Source organism: Prosopis cineraria, unplaced genomic scaffold, assembly GCF_029017545.1.
Source record: "Prosopis cineraria cultivar Desert tree isolate PC_DT_omini unplaced genomic scaffold, ASM2901754v1 PC8, whole genome shotgun sequence".
NCBI classification, from domain to species: domain Eukaryota; kingdom Viridiplantae; phylum Streptophyta; class Magnoliopsida; order Fabales; family Fabaceae; genus Prosopis; species Prosopis cineraria.
This window is the reverse complement of record NW_026555339.1, coordinates 9,696,410-9,711,733: the sequence shown is the minus strand read 5'-3', so window position 1 is coordinate 9,711,733 and position 15,324 is coordinate 9,696,410. Positions and strand designations below refer to the sequence as shown.

General features: G+C 30.6%; 1 pseudogene; it reads left to right on the top strand.

The window, feature by feature from the left end:
* The first annotated feature begins 8,364 nt into the window (after window positions 1–8,364).
* On the top strand, window positions 8,365–14,380 carry LOC129318237 (subtilisin-like protease Glyma18g48580; annotated as a pseudogene).
* Window positions 14,381–15,324: the final 944 nt, after the last annotated feature.

Genomic DNA, 15,324 nt, shown 5'->3' with positions numbered 1-15,324 from the left:
ATGATTCTAAGCTAGAGACTTAATTTTTAATTTTTGGGTATTTTAGGTACGAATTTATGAAATAAAAAGAAAATTTTGATAATAAAAATTAGTTTAGAAGTTGATTTTTAGATTATTAATGTTTATTGATAATTAAAAGAAGAGTTAAAAATTTTACTTAATAGTATTGACTCTAGATTTGTATTAAGATTGAGATTAGGAATTATGTTATATTTTTAATTCTATTATTAGAATTATTTTATTAGTTTCAAAAAAATTGAAACTAATATTTATAAATAATATGTTATTTGTAGATTGTATTACTGGTGAAGATTGTGGTGAGAGAGAAATTTTAAGGAATAATTTATTGAAAAAGCCACGAGGTAACCATGCTTTTAATTTATGATTAGTGTTACTTCATGTTAATTGGATGATTATTGAGAAAATTATGAATTTTTTTTATATTGTATATTGTGCAATATTATTATGAATTTGTTTGATTATTGTGAGAGGTGTTGGAAGACTTGCCATTGTTGTTGTATTTATGTGCCACGTGGTACGCCCCTATTGGAGGTCAATAGGTGGCTTGTAAGGGCTCGGGCTAATTTACCTTTGGCCAGGTAATTTAGCACCGAGTGAGGGCTACGGCTCGAGGTTAATGGAGGGATATAAGGATGGTTGTTTGTGTATATTGTAATATTCTTATATTTGTTGGAATTATATTATTTTAATTCTCACTTAATAAGCACACACTTAACTGTTTGTATACACTATCATAAATTAGTTTTGATTACTGGGACTTTTGAGTCTCATTATGTGGTTAACAATTTTCAAGAGAAGAGCCACGAGTGACACGTGGAGGAGTCCCAGAGGCTTAGTGGTATAGATCCACTGTCTCTTTTGGGTATTTAATTTATGATTTATAATGTGTTATATTGCCAATATTAGGACTTTTTTTATTGTCAATTATATGAATATATAAATATAATCATGCCTTTCAAACTATTTCTATTTTTGGTACAATTTGGATGACTGTAATTTTAATATTTGGTTTACTTTGGATTGGTTAAAATGGCATGATTATAAGGCCAAATAACTGGCTTGTGTTGAAAATTTATTAAATTGCTTATTTTACTTGTTGGGAGTATAAGGATGGACAAATGTGATTTAGTTTACTTGTTGGGAGTATAAGGATGGACAAATGTGATTTAGCCTAATGGCATGTGGGAGGTAAAAATTTATCTGAAATGTTATAGTGTGTGAGTTGAAGCTAATTATAAAATATTTTATATTGAAATTATTGATATAAAAATGTGTTGGGTGACTGTAACCCAACTATGGTTGAGTTAAATTATTTAAAAAAAAACATTTTAGTGTGTTACAACTCACAAGTGTTTTTATTCATTGAATACAATCTTGTTCAAAATAAGTGGACACTGCACATGAACATCTTTTCATAGTGGGGATTTTTTTTTTTGGTTTTTTGGGATCTCAAGTGGAGATTCAAACTTAACATGTAAGTACAAGGCATAGGCCTTCATATGAAGAAAGAGTTCCATGGGCTTAGAAATCAGTTTAAGTTATACTTTCTTTAATCCTATTTATAAAGTAGAGAAAATTTTTTTTATCTTATTTATAAGTTACCTTATTGAATTTTATTACTAATTTTTTCATGACTTCTATTGAATGTTAGAAAGAGAAAATGTACTATTAAAGAAAATATATATTTAATGAGGATAAAGTTAAAAAATTATTCAATTTTTAGACAGAGTTAATAAATTTTAAAATTTTTTTTTTGAATATGGCAAAATATGTTGGAGGTGCTTTATCAATAGAACCAGAGTAATACACAGTAAAGCCTTTTTTTTTTTTACAAACACAACAAAGCTATTAATTTTAGGCCAAGCCTCACTAGGCCTCCACAAGAACAGGTATTAGGCCCACTAAACCTGATCGGATTTTCTTGGGCCAGTATTCACAATTTTGACCGTAGATACACACACACACACAGGGCCCGTCGTTGCTGAACAAGAAAAATGATTCCGTAGCACTTATATTGTGATTAAGTGTGCGTATGGTTTTCAGTTTGTTAAAAGTTTATTTAATAAAATTTTATTTAATAAAAGTTAATTAATAAAAGTCAGTTGTTGTAACAAAATTTATATTTGAATATATTTTTTTAAAAATCAGTTTGATATAATGAAAGTTATTTGGTTTGTGATAGTGAAATGCACTTTTAAATGTAAAATTATCAAAAAGGACATTAATTTATAATGATTTATAATTTTTATTATACAAATATAATATATTCAAAATATTAAAAAATATAATAAAGATTATAAATAACATAAATTTTGATCTATAATGCTAAAAATTTAATCTCTAATTATTTGTATTTTTAATTTATAATTTTAAAAGATGTAATAAATATTTGTAATTTTTATTATACATTAATGCTAAAAATTAATATGATTAATTACTCAATTTATAATACTAAAAAAATTGATACTTAATTATTATTATTAAAATAATAATTATATTTTTAATGAATTAACTATTTTTAAATAAAAAAATAAGAGATTAAACTTAGGGTAGTATGGTCAAATAACATCCTACTTTTTAAATCCACTTTTTAAAAGTTTTAAATAGTTACGTTTCAGAAATTCACTTTCAGTTACTATTTCAATGTACTTTCAGAACGTGCTTTCCTGTAAAATATTTTACCCAAACAATTTTTAACTTTCTAAGAGTGAGATTTTACTTTCTGAACGTAAAATGGAGGAAACCAAGCAAACCCTAAGTAATATTGGTTACACCACCATTAAGATGATTCCTCTTCCTCCCAAGCTCTAAATTCAAACTCATCTCTTCGAAATTACCTCTAGATCTTCAGGTTGCATCAAAATCCGACAGTGAAAATTATTATGATAGGTTTCTAAAATTAGTAGCAGTAGCAGTAGCAGTAGTAGTAGTAGGAGTAGTAGGAGGAAGAGGAGGAGTAGTAGTAGCAATAGTAGTAGTAGCAGCAGTAGACGACACACCAAAAGATAAAAAACAAGACACCACTATTTACAACAAAATGAAATATTAAACTAAACTACTAAAATAATCTTTAAAACACCAAAATATAAAGAATTGTCAACCCTCAGTTTTAAACCCTAAATCCATACATATGTACGTACAAGTGGATGAAGTTTAAAACAAGCTATGATCACAATTACTTCCCACCGAAGAGCATATCTTCTTTTAAGATGATAGGTGGGACAATATGTGCTCCAAGCTAGAACTGGCTGCATTTTCTCAGCCATGTCATTTTTCATACACACACATGTATATAATAATATTTCTTTATCTTTTAAACATTTAGCTCTCCATTTTCCAAATTACTGCTTTTTCCCTATACATAAAAAGTTGACCATCTGGTCCACAAAAACAACGGTTTAACTTTCCAAGAAGGGAAATTTCATGATGTTTTATCGAACATATAGTACACATAAAGTCATATTGTCATAATATTCGTTTTCACATCTGACATCTTTAGAACATTAGACTTTAGCCTTACAAATTATGATTGGGAAATGTGCTTGCAGATAATAATTACAAGGAAATAAAGCAAAAAGCGAAAAAAAAAAAGATAATTCATTAAACTTTCCAGCTCAATACTGGCAAGTAAATTATCTTACTTTGAAAAACAATCACAAAGAATGAGATTCTTTTCAAAATTGTATAAGCATTATTCTCATTAGTTGGCATGGAATTACACTATTTTAATGGTAATATAAGAGATTTACAGTAATAACACTGTAACAGAGTTGAGTGGAATAAGTTTCCTTTAAATAATAAGCTCTCATTATTGAATAGTAATATAAACATGTTTAAATATTATGATGAATGAAAAAGAAATTACTATGGTAAGAATCCCTCTCATTTAGAGCTCAATGCCTTTTGAATTCAAATTATTGAATAGTGTATTGTGATTTTCTTTTCTTTTCCAAGGTATCAGGAGTGGTGGGAAAAGGGGTGGTTTTTTAAATAAGTCCCAGAATTTTTTAAGAATGAAAAAAAAGCTCTGTTTATTTATAGTGTGATGACTTACTGTTCGGTTATAGTTTTTACCATTATTTCTTAAATTAATATTTTAAAGGATTTTTAATAATTGTTTCGGTTTTCAGTACCTTGTTAAGATATTGAATTTACATAAATCCCACTTAGTAAATTACTCTCCTAGTTAATTATGATGGAGGTATGGAGTTTAATTTATGGATAAGTTAAGAGTTAAGGCTTTAAAAAAAATCAAGCAATGACTTACCAAAATTTCTTAATCAAAGTGAATCAGTTAACTAATAACTCCTTTGCCTCCCCCAAAAAAAAAAAAGAAAAAAAAAAACTAACTTCCTACATTATTAAGGTTTTCCAGGGCCCAAAAAAAAAAAAAAAAACTCCTACATTATTAAACTAGATAAGCGGAAACCATTCTCCGTGCATTATATATAGAGTTAAATAATAAGCTTTATTTATAAAAAAAGAATAATAAACTTTAATTTATTGCTCATTGCTTAGAATATTGGAACTTGGTATCATATTTAATTTAATTATCTACTAAGATATTGATGTACTGATCATGACTTATGACCAATAACACAAGTTAACGATAGAATGTAATTGATTTTTCCCATAAAATGATAAAATATTCTACTTGAGAAAAATGGGGAAATGAATTTTGGGATCTTACAAGTTAAAAGAGAATAATGACAATTAACGATATTCACTTTGAAATGATATGATGAAACTCAATTAGAAATTATATAAACTCAGTTAATAGCTTTTTGCAATGTTAATTATCAAAATAAAAAGTTATGCATTTTATAAAGTAAGAGAAGCGATGCTAATTATTAATTAAAACAAAAGAAAGGAATGAAGGAAACACTACACACGCACTTTAGACTATAAAGCAACGGATATAATTAGTTATTGATTCGGGATTATACTTTTCACACTTCTTACATGAACCATTCTTTTTTGGTAAGATGCATAAACCATTCTTTTGATTTGATGTGCAATAAAACTGTTCTGTGACTGTGATGCACGAAATCTCTATCGTCATTATACCTTCGTAACGAGGTTGCCTTTTCTAAAGAGATCATTATTATAGATTAATTTATAATAACGTGTCATCGTTCAAAATAACCCTATACTATGCATACAGTTGTACTTAATATTATAGTAACATCCCTTGGCTCAAAAGAAAGTTAGAATCTCTGTCTTGATATCTTTGTAACATTTTACATAACTATCTGATGTATGTTGCTGCTATAAGATTTTGTTTTTCAAATAGCAAAGGTTCTTCAATAATTAATTTAATTCAAATAATAATTTTACTAGTATATCCTCATAGTAATAATTAAATGACCAATCTCATTGCAAATTAGGGAATAAGAGTAGTGTTGAACGGCTAGAAATTATAATCTCTTTGGTAAGTTAAAGGGAAAAATTTATATAGTTAACCTTATAAACTTAAAATGTTTGTTTTCAGTTAAATCAAGACATGTAGACTTTTTAATAAACTATTTATTTTATAACAAATTTTTATTATTAATAGTATTAATATATTAAAATTCACTTGTTTTGATTTGATTAAATAAAATTATATTAAGTATATAATGCTAAATTCATAAGTTTTATTTTAATTTAAATTGTCTGTTTTCCTTTATACACACACACACACACAAATTTCATTTGCAAATTAATGGTTAAAAATTTGCAAATCAAGAAATACGTGCATAAAATTGTTAGAAATCATTAAATCTATTCCTATTCTTTCGTAAATAGATGAATTTCACTTGCAAATTAGTAGTCACAAAGTTTCAAATTAGGGAATATGAGTGTTAAACCATGAGAAATCATAACATCTTTAACAAGTTTTTTTAAAATAAAAATATCAAATATATTAAAAAAATAAAAAAGATAATTTATAACAATATAGGTTTTTGGACCAAGCCTAGATGAGAGGAACAAAATGTAGCAATTACAAGAAATTAAAGAATCTATATCATAATTAAGGACATTTGAGATCAAAGATCTTTGCTAATGATTAACATCTTTACCAAGTTAATTTTTTTTCCTTTTCTTTTACAAATAAACAAATTTTACTAGCAAATTTGTAATTACTAAGTTGCAAATCAAGAGATAAGAGTATCAAATCATTGAAAAGACCTTTCATTCTTATTTTAATATTTTCAAATCTTTTTGTCCTAATATTAAAGTAAGTCAATCTTTTATTCCATAAATACCATTCCTCCTCAAAAAATTTAAGTCTCACTCATCGAATCCAATTAATGATGATTGTTGGTACATATATCATTCTTTTGATTTGCTACGTGCATATGAAATAAGGTTTATCATAATATTGCAAGCGATACACCAAATTTCAATATCATCTTGAACTCGGAACGAGGTTGCTTTTTCTAAAGTGAGGTGTTATTACACATTAATTATTATAAAATGTAGCCATATTCAAAATAAATTTATATGATAACATCTCTTTTGAGCATATTGTAATGACATAAACATCTTAATTAACAACAAATACTACCACAATTTAATAATAAAATTTTTAAAATGTAGTAAATGACGATAAATGAATCTAAAATCTTATTGAAAAGTGTTAGCTAGGCATTTTTTAGCCTGATCTGTGAATTGAATTCTTTTATTATTTTTACGATAAATATTCCCGAGGACAAAAGCTTACTGAAAGATCCAACAATGAAATATTATAACATTTAGTGGCCGTAGCTGAGTTGAATAGGAATAAGGAATTCAACACGATTTAAGGAAGGTTTGTGTTGAATTTTTTAGAGGGAAAAATCATGTTAGAAAAGTTTCCTCTGAATTAATTAAACTTAACCTAATCACTGAAGTTGGCATGCAAACCAAAGCTTAAAGAAAGGAACCAAATGAAGAATCAGAGGACAAATTATAAATAATAACTGAATCGTGAAAGAACAACAGCTTAGGATAAGAGCAATTCCATTCTTTGCTTCTCCAATGTAGCAAATTTATGCTGTGAATTTTTAAATTATTATTTTTAATTATTCATTTTTTCAAAAAGACATAGAATATAGGACAAAGAAAGTTTCTTAACCTTAATTTGTGTTTAGACCAATCAGATACCTTCTGGGTCGTGAAAATACAATCACATGCATGGACATCCAATGATCAAAGGAACAAGTTAAATAGGTGCTTTTATAAAGCTATTGAATGCCAAGTGATTTTTAATATAAACCAAACAAAAGAAGAAAAGAAGAAGAAAGAAAGAAAGAACGGAGGGCAATGATTAAGAGATATATAATTGTAATTAAAGACCAGATGGTCACGTTTCGATGAAAAGGTTTAATATATCCAAACTAGATACTAGATCATTTTGTTCTCTGGTCCTTTATTAATTATTGCTACTATATTTTTCCAGGATCGATTGTATTGCACCACCGACTCACTTTATGTTGATGATGAAACATAATAGAATTTAGAAGTTAAATATTATGAATGATTGTCCCATCTTTGGTTTATCCGTTTGAACCAGCTGGCCGGTTCACAAATTCCCTCCTGCATAGCGCCTTCATTTCATTTTGCACTGAATTATAACTTTATAACTCTCGTTGGATCAAAAGCCAACGAATTAGATCCCAAATAAAAGAAGATTACATTATTTTTCAACAAAAGAGAATCTAAATGTTGTCCACATGCACATTGATAATCATCATGTTTTTGCAAACTAGATTATGACATTGTGTGTGAAGTCGAGTTTTAAATAGTGAATTGTATTATTTGTAAGTTATAAATAATGTGTGTTTTTTTATAGATGGAGAATTGAGAATTTTGATAAAATTTGATGGAAAAGAAACGAGTTCATTTCGTCTTCTATGATTCCATGTTTTACGGAGCCCTTGAAAACCATGAGCATCCGAAGCAGGTTATTCGTCATTCCAGTAAAAGGAAAAAAAGTTGGTCAAAAAAATATTCCGAAAAAAGGAGGGAAAGAAATTAAAGCAAAGAAACAGCTATATTGGTTACCAACAACAAGGCTTCAACGTGGAAGGAATTATACCACCTTAATTAGAGATCTTGATTTTGAATTCTGAAAATGTAGCAGCGTTTGATGGTAAAAGTTTCTGCCAGAAAGGATATCGACCCAACCTGACCCCGATTAGACAAAGCTGTTGGCTTTGAGGCGTTGCATAACTTTATTAAAAAGAAAAAATTATTCTCTTCCAAAAAAGTAGAGAGGACGGTACAGCTTTATATATATGTATACATACATACATACATACACATATATATATATATAAGACAAACACCTCCAATTCTCTTGTTGCACACCTCCCAAACCTCAAACATGATGGCTTCTTCCATTGTCCCTCTTCTTCTTTCATCATTCCTTCTTTCCACTTCCTTTCTTCAACCTGCTCATGCCATGAGAAAGGCAAGCACATTTTGCTTCTTCACTACTCACTTCGAGTTTCTGATCATGAAACTTGTCATCTAATCAAGCATGTTTGTTTCACTTATTAATCTTTGGTTTCTTATTGTGTTTTGCAGTCTTACATTGTATATTATTAATCTTTGGTTTCTCATTGTGTTTTGCAGTCTTACATTGTATACTTTGGATCACATTCTCATGGCCCAGACCCTTCCTCTGCTGATATGGAATCTGCCACGAATTCCCATTATGATTTTCTGGGCTCCTTCTTGGGAAGGTATAGAATTAAATCCATGATCCTTCTGTTCAAAATGATACCAGGAAGAAGCTATAGAATCTGATTCTGATGAATTTAACTCTGTGTGTGTGTGTGCTTGTATGCTTCCTTTGACAGCCATGAGAAGGCCAAAGAAGCTATCATTTACTCTTATAATAGACACATAAATGGGTTTGCTGCATTGCTTGAAGACGAAGTAGCTACAGAGATCAAAAGTGAGTGAATTGTTCAGTTTTGTATGATCAGTTCATCAGACTTTGTTTGCATTGATTGTGATTAATTAGATAGTGTTTCTGGAATTGGTACAGAAAAGCCAAATGTAGTGTCAGTGTTCTTGAGCAAAATGCATACACTTCACACAACAAGATCGTGGGAGTTTCTGGGTCAAGAAAGAAAAGGAAGAGTTAGAGCAGACTCAGCTTGGATCAAGGGAAGATTTGGTCAAAATTCAATCATCGGTGTCATTGATACTGGTAATTATATTACCTTCATTTTGTCTGTTTGATTTTCATTCGGAGAACTGTTAAGCGAAAAGCTACGGGACTGGGTTCCCCCAGAAAAGTGGGGCCCACATACCCCACATGCTTGTCACATTTTCTTCTTATAGGAAGTGTAGAGCCGGGGAATGGGGAGCAGTTGTCGTTTTTTCGAAACTCTACCTTCATTTAAAAGGTTTAAAGTTAGATCCATAAGCCCGTTTTGTTTATTTTAAAAAAATCAAATAAAATTCAATGTTATAGTTTATATAATAAATAAAAAAAAATATACAGATAATCATCGATTCATAATCTATTTTCTAAAAAATAAATCACAATTTAAAATAACTCCAAAAAGGAAAGTAGAAAGAATTATCATCCACCTTAATATAATACAGTAGGAAAATGAATAATCTGTCAATGTATGTCCGTTAAAAGTAGAACTGTTGCTTGCAAAACATTGATAACTGCAGAAAGTACATATATGCTGCATAGAACTGAGGAAATTTTCCATTTGGACCGCCCAAAGCTTCTTGCCACTTATCAATCAAATAACGGCAACCGTTGCGATAATATCTTTTAATTTAAGGTTATACACTATATGAAGCCAGACGAAATAGTAATCTGTCCTTAATATATAGGGCAACAAGTACAGATATCTTTGAAGAACTGAATCCGATGACACTAAAGTGAATCAAAATTAATCCTACATTACCAAGTAACTTGATTATAACGGGCAACAAGGAACAAACTCAGATAGTCTTATTTAATGTAAGGTGAAAAAACAAATTAAAAGAGACTTGGTGAGTTGCCTGATTTTACTTTTTCATGGCCTAATACATTTAGAGGCTTGATTACTCTAAAAAATTTTGATTTTTTTAAGTTCAAACTTTTATAAAAACAAGCCGCCCATCAAGCCTGAGCCATATTGCCGGCTCTAAGAAAATGTCCTATTAATTTTGTGTGTTTGTTTGAGACACACACACACCCTCTCTTGTCCTAATCACACATTTTAGTTATTTACAAGTTACTTTTAGCATATTTGTTAGCATGAAAGAAAACATTTAACCTCTTTAATTCTTTCTTAAAATTTAATAAATTTTCACCTCTACTCCTACTAAAAGAAATATTTAATAATTTTTTGACATTTAATAAAGATAAAAAAGTAAAGATGAACATAGAAATTAGAGAAATGACCTATAAATAAGATTAAAATTAATTTTATCGCTATACAATATAAAATAGGACCAGAGGAGTATGTGACAAAGTTAATTAACTTCTCAATTATTAAGAAATATCATTAATATCTTTAAATTTGTAAAAATAAAATGTTTACTTTTAAATTTTGCCGTTGACTAAAATTATGGGTCACAATAAATTGTGTCTAGGAATTACACGTTTGCCACCTACTTGTTGCAATTATTAAGGGTTAATATTTAAAAAAAAAAAACTACTACATCTTTGCCTTATGTTTAATTAGGACCAAATAGGGTTTTAAAAATTTCCTCTATAATTCAGAGGAGAGGGAGTATATGTTTATGTGTATTGGTTAATTATTACACTATGTTTTTAAATAGGTGTTTGGCCTGAATCCAAGAGCTTCAACGACAGAGGATATGGCCCTGTTCCCTCAAAGTGGCAAGGAGGTTCCACTTGTCAGATTCACAATTTGCCTCGCCGTTCTAACAGAACTCTCTGCAACAGGTTATATATCATTGATCAATCTCTGATTATCTATTTCCCTCTAATTCTCAATATTTTTTTTTATTCAATCTCTGCTTACACTCAATGTATTACGCACACACAAATGAACGTGAATCAGGAAGCTCCTAGCAGCAAAAATCTTCCTCAACGGCTACGAGGCTGACGTTGGCCCAATCGACCCATTACATCATCGTAGTGCACGTGACATTGTAGGACACGGTACTCACACTGCATCAACTGCTGTCGGCAACTTCGTTCGAAACGCAAGTGTGCTCAATAACGGTAATGGCACGGCCAAGGGTGGGTCCCCCAGGGCTCGATTAGCAGTCTATAAAGCTTGTTGGGATCCATTGGAAGGAGCAGGATGTCATGATGCAGATTTGCTTTCTGCATTTGACCAAGCCATTAGTGATAATGTTGATGTGATATCTGTTTCCATTGGTGGGAATCAGCACTACCCAGAAGATTTGTTATCTGATGGCATCTCCATTGGAGCCTTCCATGCAGTTTCCAAAAGTATAGTTGTAGTTTGCTCCGCAGGTAATTAAGGGCCAGAACCTGAAACTGTCAAGAATGTCGCACCTTGGACCTTCACTATTGCTGCTAGCTCCATTGATAGAGACTTCAGTGATAACATCACTCTCGGCAATGGCCAACGCATCCAGGTATGAAACATCCCAAAAGTAGCTATCACTTGTCAACAAACAGAAAAAATTGTGACTAAATTTGTAACAGAAGTTTTTCATGGCGTGAAATTCAAGTCCATCACAGAATATACGTGTTGAAAAATTCGTCACAAACAATTCGTACCGTACTTCTTAGCAATTGTATTTATTTATCTATTTATGTTTTTGTTGTATTACTTTTTGGATTTGGGATGTCGACTGTCCGCTTATAAATACAATTGATGCTCCAAATCTCAGCTCTTCGTTTAGGAGAATTAGATAAAATTTCTCTGTCCATAAGTTGAAATAAAGGACTGAAATTTTGAGCGTTATGGAGATAGCAGAGAGATCAGAGCAGCAGGCACCCTAAATCTGTAGTGTTCATGCATCTCCATGTTAGACATGGATGTCAAACCATACATATATTAGTGTTGTGTAATGTGTCTGTGTAAGGTCTAAGAGTAGTTAACTATTGTACCAATATATCAATGTGTGTATTTATATTTTATTAAAAAGTTTTGGTATTTATAAATATACTGCTCATTTTCAAGCTCCATGTAATGCACAAAACCTATATTTAGTTCTGTGTCTCATATCTGTGTTCATATCTTAGGGAACGAGTATTACAGTAGGTACACCTCAGCAATTAACTCCTACGATCCGTGGTGGCGATGCTAGACTTCCCAATTCGTCATATCAAAATGCGTAATCACAAAATTTTCAAGATTTGCTTTATAAATGATGACTTCTTTGCCATACACACACGCACACCCTTTAATGCAGTACATTAACACATATATAACTTGTAAATTCTTCTGTAGTGACCTTTGCAATGCTGGAACACTTGATCCTAACAAAGTACGAGGAAAAATATTGATATGCCAGCGAGGTAGGAGCATAAGACCAGTTGATAAGGGCTTGCAAGCAACACTTGCTGGAGCAGTGGGAATGATTCTGGAAAACGATGCTCTCAGTGGTAACACAGTTACTGCTGACGCTCAACTTTGTGGCACTTCTGGTCTTAAAAATAAAACTAAGAGAGCGGATAGCCTTGTGGGGTAATCACACGCGCACTTTTAAACTTTGTTGAATTAGGTATACATTAGGCTTGTCTTTCTACCAAGATAGCTTAAACAAATTTGATTTGATAGGACTTGCCTTAAGGTTATATACCTTCAATTCGTTCTTTAGTTAATTAATGTGGGACTTTTTAATACAATCTAATACACACACATAATTGTACCTCGTTTAAGGAAAAATGAAGATGCTTCATTGACTTAATTATGCAGAAACCCTCTAGCATTCTTTGATAATGCAAAAACGTTGCTAGGAATAAGACCAGCTCCAGTTGTGGCTTCTTTCTCATCTAGGGGACCTAATGTCATCCAGCCTTCACTCCTCAAGGTTATTTTCAATGTTCTTACCTATGTATTACTCGCTATTCACTTGTTTCTTTCAATCCTCAATGTTTTTTCGTTTTTGGTTTCAGCCGGATGTAACTGCACCAGGTCTTAATATACTTGCTGCTTATTCAGCCGGTGCAAGTCCCACCAATTTGCTATCAGATAAGCGTCGATTTCTGTTCAATGTCCTGTCTGGAACATCCATGGCATGCCCCCATGTTGCCGGAATTGCCGGTCTCCTCAAAACTCGCCATCCTACATGGAGTCCGGCAGCAATCAAGTCAGCTATCATGACTACAGGTAGTGATTATCAAAATTTTTGTGAAATTGGGTATATATTATGTTTGTCTTTCTATCAAAATAGGTTAAGCTAATTTGATAGGACCTGCCTTGAGGTTAGTCGATGTTTGATTCTTTAATACATTCTAATAGTGATAAGTAAATCAAATTAAACTATGGTCATGTAAGTCTTGTTAAGCAAGCAATGATGGTTGATTCAGTTAGTAAGTATGATCTGTCTCATATACCTTTTATGTGTGGAGCTCATTGATAGGTAATCCGTAAGTTGTTAGAGGCTACCTCTTGGATGAACTTCTAAAACTCAATTCTCTTATAAACTCTTCATGTTCATGTTATGCATTTCTTTTTCTTTAAAAAGTAATCATATTGACTGTCAAAACCTATGTCCTTGCAGCGACCACACTTGATAATACCAACAGACCAATTCTGGACGGAGTAAACGATACAGAAGCGACTCCATTTGCTTATGGTTCAGGACATGTTCGTCCTAACCTTGCAATAGACCCTGGACTTGTTTACGACCTTAAGCCTTCTGATTATTTGAACTTCTTATGTGGTTCTGGTTACGAGGAAAGATTAGTTGCATCATTTAATTTTAACAAGCCCTACAAATGTCCAAAGTCTTACAAGATCACAGATTTGAACTATCCTTCAATCTCTCTGTCTCATCTTGGCGTACAACCTGTGATTGTCACTCGTGTTGTCACAAATGTTGGGCCTGCAAGCACGTACTCTGTGAGTGTCAAACCTCCTAAAGGAGTTCAAGTTATTGTGAACCCAAAAACTTTGAGCTTCAAGAGAACACTGGAAAAGAAGAGCTTTCGGGTTACTTTGAAGGCTACGAGTAGTTCAGCTCAACCTTCAGCTTCTGCATTTGGAGAACTATCATGGACTGATGGAAAACATGTAGTCAGGAGTCCTATTGTGATCGTGAAGTTTGAGAATTCTCTTTAAGAAATCATATGTTATTAATTTCGGTGTGTGCTCTTAGCTTGTAATGTAGTATGGATTAATGGTGTGTTTTTTGAGTATTGTGTTGTTTCAGATGTGGAACTTGTTATATTTAGAAAATTTGATGGGCGCATGATTTACTCATTCAACTCTTTTCATTATTCTTTTAATGTGAAAATTATTAGATATTTTGGGTATATCATTAATTTGGGAAGGGCAGTTTAGGAATATAAAAAGGTTATGGTCTCACATGTACGACTGCATTAGGAATGTTGGATTATGGGAAAATGATGAATTGGACCGCATAAGCAAAAACCCGAACCCAATAGTAATTGATATAAGTTGGGTAAATTGTTTTATTTAAGTAATTTAGAGTTACTGGTTATATGAAAGTTACCGAAGCAATTATAGTTTTATCTTTCAAAATAATTGATACTATTGTCAAATAACATCAAAATAATATTAAAAATAATAAAAATTAAATTTTATAATAAAGCACAACTTAAGTTATCTCTCTAAAAGTCAATAAATTAACTTTAACTACTTAAATTAGGGTTATAAAAAGATAAATAGTGGAGAATTTTTTATGACAAAACTAATTAAAAAACTAAATTAAAATTAAATAATTAAAGCAACTTCAACTTAGAAAATTATTGAATATAAGTAGCATAGTCAATTACAATCCAATCAATTAAATTTAATCTTTTTCTTCCACAATTTTGATTTTAATATATATTTTTTAAATTAAGTTATGGATTAATTAAAATCGTCATTAACCTATAACTTAACAATTGTTTTTATCTTAACCATATCAGAAATAAAGCAAGGATAATCACTCAAGTCAAGCCAAATTAGTCCTATAATACTATATCAATCGATTACAGTAAATAAAATTTCAAATAAAATATATAACCTACAAATTATGCATTAAACCTACTATAATCAATAATAACAATTAAAATATAAAATTTAAAAATAGATAAAAAAGAGTAAATTAAAATAAAATTATATAAAATGTTTTCTCAATATTAAAAATTCTAATTATAATTTAAGGTCATGTTTGTAATTGATGACATCAATAAAATTAGTTCTT